This window comes from Humulus lupulus, chromosome 7, assembly GCF_963169125.1.
Source record: "Humulus lupulus chromosome 7, drHumLupu1.1, whole genome shotgun sequence".
Classification (NCBI taxonomy): Eukaryota; Viridiplantae; Streptophyta; class Magnoliopsida; order Rosales; family Cannabaceae; genus Humulus; species Humulus lupulus.
In genome coordinates, this window is record NC_084799.1 from 176,994,790 (window position 1) to 177,010,708 (window position 15,919).

Consider the following 15,919-nt stretch of genomic DNA (forward strand, 5'->3'; position numbering starts at 1 on the left):
GGGTATAAAGAATACTAGTGGATAACGGAAGTTCCATAAATTTACTTTTTAGGTCCACCCTAGAAAATATGGGATTGTCCGTATCCGATTTGAAGGCGACCTCAATGACTCTGTACGAGTTTTCGGGTGAAGGAGCAGTGACCATATGGACAATCGAACTAGTGGTGACATTGGGAGAAGAGTCGCGATCTGTCTCCAAAATACTTGAGTTTGTGGTAATCGATTGTCCGGCCGCATATAACGCAATTTTGGGCTGACTTGCACTAATAACATTTGAAGCTGTCACTTCGATCCGACAACTGGCAATGAAATTCCCCTCAACCTCAGGGATATGCACAATAAGAGGAGACCATCTTGCTGCCAAAGAATACTATAGCATTTTTATGAAGGGAAAATCACAACTCGGGCAGTAGTCGATGGTCATAAGTGAGGGAGGTGAGGAGTCCCAGGAAATGGAAGTCACCCGTGGGATGGAAGAACCTTAAGAAGAAGATGGTGAGGTCACCCAACGTGACATCCGTGGGTATGCAAAGACATGTCTGAGCTTAAATCCATAGAAGAGCTTGAGGAAGTAAACGTCTACCCGAAAGAACCTTCAAGGGTTGTAAAAAATGGGAAAAATATTGAAGACAAAAGGAAGAAGGAGCTGGTCGAGTTTTTACGGAAGAACCTAGATGTTTTCACTTGGACACACGAGGATATGGTGGGAATCAGTTCGAGTATAATAATGCATACCTTAAACTTGGACAAGAGCGTGCCTGCAAAGTCCTAAAAATGGAGGCTTTTGGGGATGAGCTGAAGCATTAGAAGAAGAAGTAGCTCACGTACTAAAATGTAGGTTTACCATGGAAGCAAAATACCCAATCTAGGTTGCTAACCCTGCGATGATCCGAAAGACAAATAGGAAGTGGAGAACCTATATCGATTTCTCCAACCTCAACAAGGCTCGTCCCAAGGACTGTCTCCCACTACCAAGAATCGATCAGTTGGTAGACGCTACGGTAGGTCACGAGCTCAGGTCTTTCATGGACGTGTATTCTGAATATAACGAGATTGTAATGAACCCTGCAGACCAAGAGCATACCAGTTTCATGACCGAGAATAACGTATATTGCTACAAATTATGCCATTCGAGGTGGCATCTGGAAAATTTATGGGGTTCATAGTCAACACAAGAGGGATAGAGGCGAAGCCGGAAAAAATCAGGTCGTTGCTAGAAATGCCTTCGCCCAGGTCGCGTAAGGAAGTTCAAAGCCTAACTGGAAGGGTGGTGGCTCTGAACCGCTTCATTTTAAAATCCACTGAAAAGTGTCTACCATTCTACAACTTGCTCAAGGCAAACAAGAAATTTGAGTGGACCGAAGAATGCAAACAGGCATTTCACAATCTGAAAACGCATCTAGCTGAACCTCTCATACTATCAAAGTCGACGTCCTTAGAGGGTCTATTTCTTTACCTGACCGTGACAGAGAATGCAGCCAGTGCCGTGTTAGTTCGAGAAGAAAACCGGGTGCAGAAACTCGTATATTACGTAAGCAAGAGGCTTCTCAGAGCTGAATCACCACTGATAGAGAACCTGGCATTCTGTGTCATTTTGGCTTCCAGAAAGCTCAATCCATATTTTCAGTCCTATTCTATTAACGTCTTAACCGACCAACCTTTAAGACAGGTATTGAAAAAGTTTGAAATGTCAGGACGTCTATTAAAATGGGCCATCGAACTTAGCTAGTTCAAGATATTATACATGCCACAAACAAGAATCAAGAGTCAATGCCTTGCTGATTTTATGGCAGAGTGCACTGGTTTTCAGGACGAGCTGATAAGGGAGCCAGTGCAAGAATTATGGAAAATCTTCATTGATGGATCGTCAAATGAGAAGAGATCAGGAGCAGGGATAATCTTAATCTCACTTGAAGGACATCGGTTCCATACAGCTCTCAGGTTCAGGTTTGAAGAATCCAACAATGAAGCAGAGTGTGAGGCCTTATTGGCAAGGCTAAGGGTTGCGAAAGAGCTGAAGGCCAAAGCCATCCAATGCTATAGTGATTCCAAGCTAGTGGTAAATCAGATATTAGGAGAATACCAACCTCGAGGCATCAAGATGGCGCCCTACCTGGCTAAGGTAAATGGCGAGTCGTCTGAATTCGAGTTTAGCTCCGTTGAAAAGATACCCCGCGAGCAGAATTCTAACGTTGATGCTCTGGCTCGACTTGCTACCACCAAAGAGGTCAAAACATTGAATGTAGTTCCGGTGGAGTTCTTGGAAAGCCCAAGTGTAATGGGAGAAATGGTGGAAGATGGAATGGTTGACATAAGACCGACCTGGATGACTCCTATAATGGAATATCTCATGACTGGAAAGCTACCTGATGATAAGAAATACGGGAGAAAACTACTTTATCAAGCTCCACGGTATGTAATAGTTGAGGTAATCCTATATCGGCGAGGTCATTTGTTTCCCCTCCTGCGGTGTGTTCTGCCCGAGGAAGTAAGAACTATTTTACAATAGATACACAAAGGTTTTTACAGAGACCACACTGGGCTGCAAAACCTAGCACTGAAGGTGCTGAGACATGGCTATTTTTGGCCCACTTTAACGAAGGACTCGATCTTGTATGTTCAAAAGTGCAACAAATGTCAGCGTTTTTCCATAGTTGCCCAAGCTGCCATAGTCGAGCTAACAATGATTTCATCCCCTTGGCCATTTGCGCCATGGGGAATTGACTTGATAGGTTCCCTACCAATCCGAAAAGGAGGGGTTTGGTATGCAGTAGTAGTGACAGATTATTTCACAAAGTGGGTAGAGGTTGAACCTCTAGCAACCATCACTTCAAAGAGGGTCCTGGATTTTGTTGTGAAGAATATCGTATGTAAATTTGGACTCCCTAAAAAGATCGCGTTAGACAACGTAACGCAGTTCGATAGTGTTCTCTTCACATAATTTTGTGAAAAATATGGAATAACCAAGAGTTTCTCGTCGGTATCATACCCGCAAGCCAATGGGCAGGTCGAGTCAGTAAATAAGACCCTGAAGGCAAGCTTGAAGAAAAGGTTAGACAAAGCCAAAGGATTATGGCCTGAGCATCTCCCACAAGACGGACGCGAACTTTTTCTTTCCTTACAACATTTCTTATGGTGTTTTGTGAACACCATTTCCATTAAAAAATATAAATCGCCTTGGGGTGTACATTGCTAGAAATAAAAAATATTAGAAAAGAGCAGAATTAGATCCTTCTGACTATTGATAGTACTGGTGATGTGTTCTGTGTTCCAGGCCCTAGGACCTCCGTTCTGTCTAGTCTCCTTAAGCTATACGCTCCCAGACGTACTTCATTTTGGATTACATAGGGTCCTTCCCAATTTGGTCCAAGAACCCCCATTCTGGGAGCTTGAGATACAGGGAAGACTCTTATAAGGACTAGATCGCCAGTTTCGAACCTCCAACTCTTAACTTTAGAGTTAAAGTGCCTGGCGATCTTACGCAGATACATCTTTAGCTGCACTTGTGATTCCTCCAGATCTATTCGATGAGATCTAGGGATTCCTGGAGTAAGGCATGGTTCTGTACGAGATCGTATTTGTCCCGTCTGTTAGACAAGACTGTCGTTTCTATTGGGATGACTGCTTCACATCCATACACCATTGAATAGGGAGTATGTTCGATTAACGTTCTTTCTGTGGTCTGGTAAGCCCATCGGATGCGGGGTAACTCTTCTGGCCACTTGCTCTTGCAAGCTTGTATCTTTTCTTTAATGTTCCTTTCAAAATCTTGTTGGCTGCCTCTATTTTCCCGTTTACTTGAGGCCTTACAACCGCAGAGAAGCTTTTGATGATGCCATGTCTTTCACGAAATTCGATGAAGTGGATGCTATCAAATTGCTTCCCATTATCAGACACAATTTTGTGGGGGAGGTCGTATCGTCACACAATGTTGTTGATGACAAAGTACAAGGAATTTTTGGAGGTGATGGTGCTCATAGGTTCCGCCTCGACCCACTTGGTATAGTAGTCGACGACTACGATAGCTTATTTTACTCCACATTTCCCGGTCGGGAGGGATCCTACCAAATCAATTCCCCAATCTACAAAAGGCAAGGGACTAGTAATTAGGGTTATCTCTGTTGGAGGGCTCACAAGATATTTGCATAACTTTGGCATTGTTCGCACTTGCGGACTTAATCTACACAATCCTTCTTCATTGTTGGCCAGAAATATCCTTGCCTGATGATCTTCTTGGACAAGCTGAGTCCAGCCATGTGATCTCCATAAAAGCCTTCATGCACTTCATGCATGATTGCACTCATTTCAGTCCCGGATACACATCTGAGATAGGGCATGGACAACCCCATGCGATAGAGTTTTCCATCCGTCATGACGTATCTGAGAGCCTAGTACTGAAGTTTTCTGGCAGCAACACTATCTGCAGGAAATTCCCTAGTGGTTAGGTACTAGATGAGAGGGCCCATCTAGGAGGTAGAATAATCGATGGTGTTGATTATTGTGGGGGCTTGAATATTGGGCACAGGTAGATGGTTGATCGGGACTACTCCAGAGAGTTCTGCTTCACCATCCGTGGCCAATTTTGCCAATGTATCTGCAAACACATTCTGTTCCCTAGGGATTTGGCGGATGAAGTATTTCTTGAAAGATTGGAGTAACTCTTGGGTTCGCGCCACATAGGCGGCCATCTTCTCCCCCTTTGTTTGGTACTCCCCCAAAATCTACCTGACCACCAGTTGGGAATTGTTGTGGACTTTAACATTTGTTGCCCCTACCTCCCAGGCCAAGCAGCATGGCCTCATGATCATCCTCGTTATTTGATGCTTCAAACTGGAAACCTTGAGGGGATATCAAGATAATCCCAGCCCTAACCCCATTTTCATTGAAGGCTTCATCTACAAAGATTTTCCACAAGGGCATTATGGGGTCGACGGGTTCTTCATCTTCAGTTATCCCAGTGCATTCTAAGATGAAGTCGGCTAGGGCCTGTCCCTTGATATAAATCCTGAGGACATATGCAATGTCGAATTGGCTAAGCTCCATGGCCCACTTTAAAAGTCCTCCCGGTGATTCGAGTTTCTGTAGCACTAGTCGTAGGGGATGGTTCGTCGGTACCTTGATGGTGTGGGCCTAAAAGTAAGGTCTCAGCTTCCTGGAGGTAGTCAGTAAGCAAAATTTCAGCTTCTCAATTAAAGGGTATCTAGACTCTGCGCCCAGCAACCTTTTGCTTACGTAATAGACCGGGAGCTAGACTTTTCCCTCTTCTCGCATTAAAGCGGTGCTGATGGTGTGTTCTTACACTGGCAAATACAGGTACAATGACTCCCCATCGACTGGTTTCAACAAGATTGGCACTTAGGCCAGATGTTCCTTCAATTTTTGGAAGGCATCTTCACACTCGGTCGTCCATTCGAACCTCTGGTTTTCGCGAAGCATGTTGAAGAACGGGATGCACTTGTCTGTGGACTTCGAGACGAAGCAGCTCAAAGTTGCTATTCTTCACATCAAGCTTTGAACATCTTTTTGCTTTTGTGGCAATGGAATCTCGATCGACACTATGATCTTGTCAGAGTTGGCTTCTATCCCTCTTGAGCTTACTATGAAGCCCATAAACTTCCTGGATGCCACGCCAAAAGTGCACTTTTTGGGGTTCAGCTTCATCCCATACTTCAAGATAATGGCAAATGCTTATACCAGGTCATTCGCGTGTTGGGCCGAGGTCTTGGACTTGGCCAACATGTTGTCTACATAGACTTCTATGTTCCTCCCCAGTTGGTTCTAGAACATCTTGTTGATCAGTCTCTGATAGGTGGCCCAAACATTCTTAAGCCCAAAGGGCATGACGATGTAGCAGTATACACCATTGTCCGTCTGGAAGCTGGTGTGCTCCTAGTCTGCTACATGCATAGAAATCTAGTTGTAGCTAGAATAGGCATCCATGAAGCTCAGCAACTCGTACCTGATGTAGCATCCATCATCTGGTCTACTCGGGGCAGAGGGAACCAGTCTTTCGGGCAGGCCTTGTTAAGATCTGTGAAGTCGATGCAAGTCCTCCATGTTCCATTTTGCTTTGGTACCAACACCGGATTGGCCATCCAAATGGGATACAGGGCCTCCTCCCTTTCCGCGCCTAGGGGCCTTCACTTCTGCCGAATGGGAGTCATGTTCTCGTCAATGTTCAGGGCATGACATATGACATTGCAATCAATCTTGATCATATTTGAATGAGACTAAGCCAGGACATCCTGGTTTTTCTTCACTCAGGCAATTATGGCAGCCCTGACCTCTAACTTCAGGTTCCTCCCTACCTGGATCACTTGGGTTAGGTCAGTCTCCTGATGCACACCTCCTGAACTTCCTCCATGGGCTTTAATGCCCTATCCGCATCTATCCACGGATCCAATTCGTCATCCTCCCATACCACCCTCCGTGTTGGCTGTGGTGGTGGGATTGGATCAGCGTTTTCCTCATCAAGAGGTTCACTAACCATGAAGATCGGTCGGGTAGAAACGTGATAAAACTTTCAAGCGCTCTTCTGATCTCCCCATATTTTTCCCACTCCTCCATTATCACATGGGAACTTCATGCAAAGGTGGTGGATGGAGGTGATGGCGCTGAAGTCGACTAAATCAGGACGGTCGAAGAACACATCATATGCAGTGGGGCACTCCACCACTACAAAAGTGCAATACTTGAACGAGCCCTAAACCTCGTTCCCCAATGTCACGGGTAGCTGAATCTTGCCCATCAGGAGCAATGAATCCCCAATGAATCCGTAGATCTGTGTTGGGCAGGAAGCTAGATCTGCCTCTATTAGGCCAATTGCTGTGAATGTCAGCTTAAATAGGGCATTGATAGAGCTCCCGTCATCTGCCAACACTCAGGATCCCGCTTTGTTGGCGATTTGGGAATCAATGACCAAGGGGTCGTGATGCGGGAAATGAACGTTCCGGGCATCCTCTTCCATGAACGTGATGGGCAGGTTCATCAATGTAATGCCCCAAAATCCCTAATGTGGTTTAATGGTCGGATTAGTAGGCCGGGAGGGCCATAATTATTTTATTGTGCCATTAAATGATTATATGCATGTTTATGTGAATTATAATATAATATGATGTTAAATGCGTGCATGTGGGTCCACATTTGATTGTAAGGGCATTTTGGTAATTTGGCCTGTTGAGGGCATATTTGTATATTTTGGTGCATGCTTATGATTAATTGTTGAGGCCACATTATAATGTGGATTTGTTTGAGCTATTCTGCATGAGACGATCTTTGAATATAAACTATCGGTTTGGTCATAATAGGCTTAAGCTCGGGGCTTGGGGTGAGTCTCGGGATGTTTTGGTGATTAGAGCGTTACTGGGAAATAAAGGGTAACAGGTTGTGAATTATTGGTATTTGAGAATATCGAGAATAGTGGGAATGGGAGGGTGTTAATTATGATTAACAAAATAGCTGGGAAAGGACGGTTTTACCCTTGGGAGTCTTTAGAAACCTTTAAATGACCTAGGGGCAAAATAGTCATTTCACCCATAAGATATATATCAGCTTTGTAGACTGTAGAAGCTTACCAAAACAGAGCAAGTTCTCCCCTTCTCCCTTACATCCTTGCTCCTTCATTTTCCTTTGGTATTCTTGACCTCAATTTGAAGAAACAAGCTAGGAAATCAAGGATTGGAGTTTATAAACTTAGTTCATCCATTGAAGAGGACACAAACCCAGCTTGAGGTAAGAATTCATCCATGAATTTAAGCTATACTCTGTTTTTCTTATGGTTTTTAGTCAAGAGATTTTGATGTGGTTAGTTGGGAATTAATGGAAACTTTTGGAGGAAATTCACTTGGGTTTTGATGCTTGTATGCTCGGTAAGTTGTAGTAACAATTGGTGACTTTGTTTGGTGATGTTGGGGGAGTTTTAATGAGGTTTTAGAATGAGTTTGAAGGGAGAAAAACAAGGATTTTGGCTGAATTTCAGGTGGGGCTATGGCTCTGTTCTAGAGCGCTGCGGCCCAAGCTTGAGAAAATGGGAGAAAGAGGCTGAAGGGCCGCGACATGGCCAGGAAGGGTCGCGACCCGTGCTGGGAGCTAAAGGGAGGCCGCCTCTAGTTGAGAGACGGGTCGCGGCATGGGCAGGGAGGGTTGATCCTGAGGCCTAAGGCTTGAATCCCCATATGTTTAGGGAGGATGCCCGAATTTGGTGGGAAGTTATAACCCAGACAAGAAACATCAATGACCTGAGTTAGGAAGAGTTTCAGACTCTGTTCAACGAGAAATACTATAATGATGCCACCAGGGCGGCAAAGGCTGAGGAGTTCATTAGGCTACTTCAGGGGAATTTGTCAGTGACTAAGTATGCCTTGAAGTTTGACCGATTGGCAAAGTTTGCCATGGAGCTGGTGCCCAATGATGGGACCAGAAGGGAGAGATTTCTCCAGGGGCTACAGCCTAGATTAGCTCGTGATGTTCGTATTACCACTGTGGTAGGGGTTACTACCTATGCACAGGTGGTCGAGAAGGCACTCACAACTGAGAGTGCAGAAAACAAGATCTGGCGAGATAATGCAGCCAGAAAGGAGTCCAGGAGGACGGTCCTCCATTTGTGGGTTTTGGTAGGGGTGGAGGCCCCAGTGAGAAGAAGAGGAAGGTTCCTGACACCTTCCTAGTTCCAGGTCTAGATAGGCGACCCCGTGGTATTTCAATGGGTCATCCAGGTGGTAATGAAGCCTGGAAGTCTTATCTTGAATGCCCTAGGTGCAATAGGCGTCATTTGGGAGAGTGTAGGGCAAGGGCCTGCTTTTCATGTGGAGTAGTGGGCCATCTTAAGAAGGATTTCCCTAAGGCCAGAAAAGAAGAGCCCAAGAAAAGCGGACAGCTCGGCCCTAGCTCGAGTGTTCGCATTGACACAAGTAGAAATTGAGGCTTCTCCCTCAGTAGTTACAGGTCAGCTTCTTAGTGCTGGAACCCCTTATAATGTTTTGATTGATTTTGGTGCTACACACTCTTTTGTTGCTAGTGGAATTATTGATAGACTGTGTAGACCTTGTGGTTTTTATGCTGTGGGGTTTGGAACTTTATTGCCCACTGGAGAGTTAGTGGTATCCAAGAGATGGGTCAGATCTTTTCCAGTGACAGTGGAGGGCAGAGAGTTGTCAGTGGATTTGATAGAGTTGGTTATGACTAATTTCGATATGATACTGGGTATGGATTGACTGGTAAAGTATGGTGCAACCATTGATTGTAGAAGGAAGATGGTCACCTTTGAGCCTGAAGGTGAGGATCCTTTTGTGTTTGTTGGTACTGTGCACGGACCTCGCATGCCTTTGATTTTTGTTTTGAGGGCTAGAGATCTACTGCAAGGGGGTTGCATTGGATTCTTAGCCAGTGTGGTTGACACCACTCAGGTTGTGCCAGTGAGACCAAAAGAGACCAGATTAGTTTGTGAATTCTTGGATGTGTTTCCAAAATATTTTCCAGGGTTACCACCACACAGAGAAATAGAGTTCGTGATAGAACTGGCACCAGGGATGGAGCCAATGTCTAGAGTACCTTACAGAATGGCCCCAGTTGAGTTAAAAGAATTGAAAGTACAGTTGTAAGAACTGTTGGATTTGAGTTTTATCAGACATATTTTCTCACCTTGGGGAGCGCAAGTTCTGTTTGTGAAAAAGAAAGATGGTTCTCTGAGGATGTGTATTGATTACAAAGAACTGAATAAGCTAATAATCAAGAACAAGTATCCTTTGCCAAGGATAGATGATCTATTTGATTAGTTGCAAGGTAAGAAGGTATTCTCAAAGATTGACCTTCATTCTGGTTATCATCAGTTGAGGGTCAAGGAGGGAGATATACCAAAGACTGCTTTTCGTACCAGGTATGGGAATTATGAGTTCTTGGTCATGTTGTTTGGATTGACCAATGCCCCAACTGCTTTTATGGATCTGATGAATAGAGTGTTCAAGGATTATCTGGATCAATTTGTGATCGTCTTCATCGATGATATTCTGGTATATTCTCAGTATGAGTCAGAGCATGAGCAGCATCTGAGGTTGGTTCTACAGAGACTGAGGGAACACAAATTGTTTGTAAAGTTCAAGAAATACGCGTTCTGGTTATCTCAGGTATACTTTCTTGGGCGTATTGTCAGTAAGGAGGGGATTAAGGTAGACCCAGCGAAGATTGAGGCAGTCAGAGATTGGCCAAGGCCAAAGAATTCTTCTGAGGTTAGAAGTTTCCTTGGATTGGCAGGTTATTATAAGCATTTCGTGGAAGGGTTCTCAAAGATTGCTACTTCATTGACTGAGCTGACACGCAAGAGTCAGAAATTTGTGTGGTCAGACAAGTGTAAGAACAGCTTTCAGGAACTGAAGCAGAGGTTGATTACAGCTCCGATTATAAGTCTTCCAACAGATCAGGAGAAGTTTGTGATTTACTGCGATGCTTCTCATGAGGGTTTGGGATGTGTTCTGATGCAATTAGAGAAGGTAATTGCTTATGCTTCATGTCAGTTGAAGGAGTATGAAAAGAGATATCCCACTCATGATTTGGATTTGGCGCCTGTGGTCTTTGCTTTAAAAATATGGAGGCACTATCTTTATGGGGAAAAGTGTGAGATCTATACTGACCACAAGAGCCTGAAATACTTCTTCACGCAGAAAGATCTGAATATGAGACAAAGGCGTTGGCTGGAGTTAGTAAAAGATTATGACTGTGAGATTTTGTATCATTCAGGAAAAGCCAACGTGGTAGCTGATGCTTTAAGCTGGAAGGGTCCGGGACAGATTTATGGTGTAAGGCTGATAGCCAAAGAGTTAGCTGATGATATGACCAGAGCTGGTATAGAGTTGCTGGTGGGCTAGTTAGCCAATATTACGCTACAGTCTAAAGGATCAAAGAGGGTCAGTTGAGTGATCCACGATTGATCAAGATCAAAGAGGATGTTTTGGCTGGATCATCTAGAGATTACACAGTGTTTGATTTAGGCTTGCTGCGATACAAGGGGCGGATATGTGTTCCGTTAGACACTGCTTTGAGGCGAGAGATTCTGGATAAATCTCATACTACACCTTACTCTTTGCATCCAGGCACCACGAAGATGTATCGGGATGTGAGATTGTTGTATTGGTGGCCGGGGATGAAGAGGGATGTAGTGGAATATGTGGCTAAGTGCTTGACATGTCAGGAGGTCAAGGCTGAGCATCAAAGGTCGGCAGGGTTATTGCAGCCTCTGGATATCCCAGAGTGGAAATGGGAAGACATCACGATGGATTTCATGGTGGGGTTACCCAGGACTGTTGGTCAGCATGATTCTATTTGGGTGATAGTGGATCGCTACACCAAGCCAGCTCACTTCTTGCCAGTGAGGACTACATATACAGTTGATCAGTATGCAGATCTCTATGTGAGAGAGATCGTGTGTCTCCATGGAGCACCAAGGTCGATCGTGACCCCACTTTTACTTCCAAGTTCTGGGGGAGTTTACAGAAGGCCATGAGAACACAGTTGAAGTTCAGTACTGCTTATCATCCTCAGACATATGGGCAATCTGAGAGGACGGTCCAGATATTGGAAGACATATTATGAGCATGTGTGCTGGACTTTTGTTGATCTTGGAGTAAGTACCTTTGATAGAGTTTTCCTACAACAACAGTTATCAGTCTACCATTGGAGTTGCACCTTATGAGATGTTGTATGGTTGGAAGTGCAGATCTCCCATTCATTGGGATGAGACAGGTGAAAGGAGATACTTGGGTCCTGAGGCCGTTCAGAGGACCAGTGAGGCCATTGAGAAGATTAGAGCTAGGATGCTCACTTCTCAAAGTAGACAGAAGAGCTATGCAGATCCTAAGCGTAGGAACGTGGAGTTCCAAATGGGAGACTATGTCTTCCTCAGAGTCTCGCCATGGAAAGGGGTGAGGAGATTTGGGAAGAAGAGCAAGCTGAGCCTTAGATTTGTAGGTCCATTTGAGATCTTGGATATGATTGGTCAGGTGGCTTACAGATTAGCCTTGCCTCCAGCATTGTCAACTGTGCATAATGTGTTTCATGTTTCAGCTCTTTGGAGGTATGTGTCTGATGTGACTCATATTTTGAGCTATGAAGATCTGGAGCTTGAGACAGATCTCTCATTTGAAGAGCAGCCAATCCAGATGCTTGACAGAAAGGACAAGGTCCTCAGGAATAAGACGATACCTTCGGTTAAGGTATTGTGGAGGAACAACAAGGTCGAGGAAGCGACCTGGGAGCTGGAGTCAGATATCCAGAGTCAGTATCCCGAGCTATTCAGGTAAATTTCAAGGATGCAATTTCTGTAAGGAGGGGATAGTTGTAATGCCCCAAAATCCCTAATGTGGTTTAATGGTCGGAATAGTAGGTCGGGAGGGCCATAATTGTTTTATTGTGCCATTAAATGATTATATGCATGTTTATGTGAATTATAATATAATATGATGTTAAATGCGTGCATGTGGGTCCACATTTGATTGTAAGGGCATTTTGGTAATTTGACTCGTTGAGGGCATATTTGTATATTTTGGTGCATGCTTGTGATTAATTTTGGAGGCCACATTATAATGTGGATTTGTTCGAGTTGTTCGGCATAAGACGATCTTTGAATATAAACTATTAGTTTGGTCATAACAGGCTTAAGCTTGGGGTTCGGGGTGAGTCTTGGGGTGTTTTGGTGATTAGAGCGTTATCGGGAATTAAAGGGTAACCGTTTGTGAATTATTGGTATTTGAGAATATCGAGAATAGCGGGAATGGGAGGGTGTTAATTATGATTAACAAAATAGGTGGGAAAGGACGGTTTTACCCTTGGGAGTCTTTAGAAACCTTTAAATGACCTAGGGGCAAAATAGTCATTTCACCCCTAAGATATATATCAGCTTTGTAGACTGTAGAAGCTTACCAAAACAGAGCAAGTTCTCCCCTTCTCCCGTACATCCTTGCTCCTTCATTTTCCTTTGGAATTCTTGACCTCAATTTGAAGAAACAAGCTAGGAAATCAAGGATTGGAGTTTATAAACTTAGTTCATCCATTGAAGAGGACACAAACCCAGCTTGAGGTAAGAATTCATCCATGAATTTAAGCTATACTCTGTTTTTCTTATGGTTTTTAGTCAAAAGATTTTGATGTGGTTAGTTGGGAATTAATGGAAGTTTTTGGAGGAAATTCACTTGGGTTTTGATGCTTGTATGTTGGGTACGTTGTAGTAACAATTGGTGACTTTGTTTGGTGATGTTGGGGGAGTTTTAATGAAGTTTTAGAATGAGTTTATAGGGAGAAAAACAAGGATTTTGGCTGAGTTTCAGGTGGGGCTATGGCTCTGTTCTAGAACGCTGCGGCCCAAGCTTGAGAAAATGGGAGAAAGAGGCTGAAGGGCCGAAGGGCCGCGACATGGCCAGTGGTGACCGAACTCCTGTTGCCATCCTGACCCAGTGGAGATGTCCCAGTTTGATCAGTGTAACGACCCAAGTTTGCTAATAAGGCTTAAGGGCCTTGATTAGTGTGCATGGAGGGCATAATGGGAATTATGTGTGACTATAATGAGTAAAATGCATGATTATGATTTAAAGCATGTTATATGACTATTTGAATATTCGAGATGCATGACTATGTGTATTAGTATGCATGTAGGCCCTGATTAGGTTAGAAGGGCATAATCGTAATTTTGGCCATTATGGGCATAACCGTATACATATATGTGATAATTGTTGAGACCACATTATTATGTGGATATATCTGTGATCTATGACTCGAGACGATCCTCGTGAGCAGATTAGCAAAAAAGTCATGGCGGGGATTTATACCCGGCTCGGGGTGAGCCTAGGGGTATAAATGGGAATTTGGTGAGTATGTTGGAGTCTATTTTGACATTGAGGAATATTATTGGTGATTAATTGGGTATTGGGAAGTAGCGGGAAAATATTAGAGACACTCGAGGAATTAGCAGGAATTGGGTGAAATGACTAAAATGCCCTTAAGTGGACTAAAGGACTTGGGATTAAAGGGGAGGGTATTGTGGTCATTTGGCAGATAGAGATAAGTAAAACTGAGGCTTTATGTTAGTGGAAGTTTTAGAAAAATATAGAAGTCTAAAAGAAAGAAAAGAAGGAAAAGAAAGGGGAAAACAGAGTTGTACTCTCTAGGGTCGGTTTGTGGTTCTCTCACCACTTTTCTTGGGTTTTCTTGGAGCAAAGCTCAGAGGAGAGCTAGGTTAGGCTGAGCATCAAGGATCCTAAGCTAGGCTTGAAGAATTGACAGGGGTTTAGCAAGAACACACCATCACTTGAGGTAAGACTTTGTAGCTTCTTCAATTTCTGGTTTTAGTTTTTGACCTATGGTGCATAAGCTGGATTTGATGGGAACTTTAGGGAATTTATGCCAAAGGGTGAGGAAGAGCAAGCTAAGGAGGTGTAGAGGTTGTCTTGAAACCGAATTCTCATTAAAGGTATGAAGTTCTGAGCTTTAACTCTGATGTTTTGACTGGTTTCTGCTCAGTTTTGAGTTTAGGGTCAACTATGGTGAATTTTGGTATTAAGGATGCATGTACTTGAGTTTTGGGTATTTGGGGTGCTTGGGATGAGTGGATTATGTTAATAAGGTTGTTTTTGAGTTTGGTGAAGATTTGGAGAGGTTTTGGTTGAGTTTGGTTCGAGGAAATCGCAATAAGGAAAGTTGGGGTATTGCCTGTCTGTGACTAGCGCTAGCCTTTGGGCGTAGTAGCGCTAGGCCAAGCTTTCAGGGGGAAATTTGGTTCTTCTTGTAGCGCTGTAGCGCCCTCCTAAGAGAGCTGTAGCGTTACCCTGTTTTCAAAAAGGGATTTTAGGGTTGTTTTCAAGGGTTTTTGACCAAGGGTTTGGGGTTTGATTCCACCACCTTGTTTGGTGGAACTGGAACTTCCTGGGGGCTCGGGATTGGTCCCGAGGCTAGGTTTTGGGACTTGAGGTTTGATGATGACTTTGACCTATGTTTGTGTTTAGGTGAGCGCTAGGGCTTGAGAGGGATCGTGCTCAAGGAGTCAAGTGATCAAAGCTAGCGAATCGAAAGGTAAGAAAACTGCACTCGGTTATATGTTTGTGATGGGACTAAGTGCTCTCGATATTTGTATTATGTCAATGATGGTATTATGCCATGGGACATGTGATAGCGGCCTAAGGGTGTTGTACACAATATTTGCGCACAGGGCGCGACTTGGCCACTAGTAGCCGAGGATAGCTTAATATTCACTGAGCTCGGTTTAAGCGGGCCGGAGTCAGTGGGATAATGGAGGGAGCAGCCTGAGGGCGCTAGCCCTAGTTATCATTTGTGATATGATATATGATATGAGTTTATATGTTTAGTATTTGGAATACTTGATTATACTGAATGCTTATATGGTTGAGAATATGTGATGCAATATGAGATATTGGTTTGTCTGTTGATTGCTTATGCTCTGTTGTTGTGTTTTCTTGCTGGGCCTTGGCTCACGGGTGCTACGTGGTGCAGGTAAAGGCAAGGGCAAGCTGGACCAATCCTGAAATGGAGAGCTGCGGGGTTGAATGTACATAGCTAGCTGTTCGATTGCCATGGTCGAGGAGTGGATCAGGACAGGGATTGCCTAACAGTCTGTTTTGCCTTAATATGGCTTGATATTGTATTTAAACCTTATGTCTTTTGTAAATTGTCTTTAATCTTAATATTTTCGGGATCCCGTATAAACAGGAAATGTTTCTTCATGAAAATGTGATTTTTGAGACCAAAATTTTTTAACCCTAGTTCCCTTATAGTTTCAATAACACATTTTAAATTAAATGACTTGATTAGCAAGTCTAGCACTTTATAAACACACAGTGTAAGGCGTTACAATCAGGTTCTCGATCTCGTCCTTCAGCTGACAACATTCCTCGGTCATGTGGCCTACGTCCTTATGGTAGGC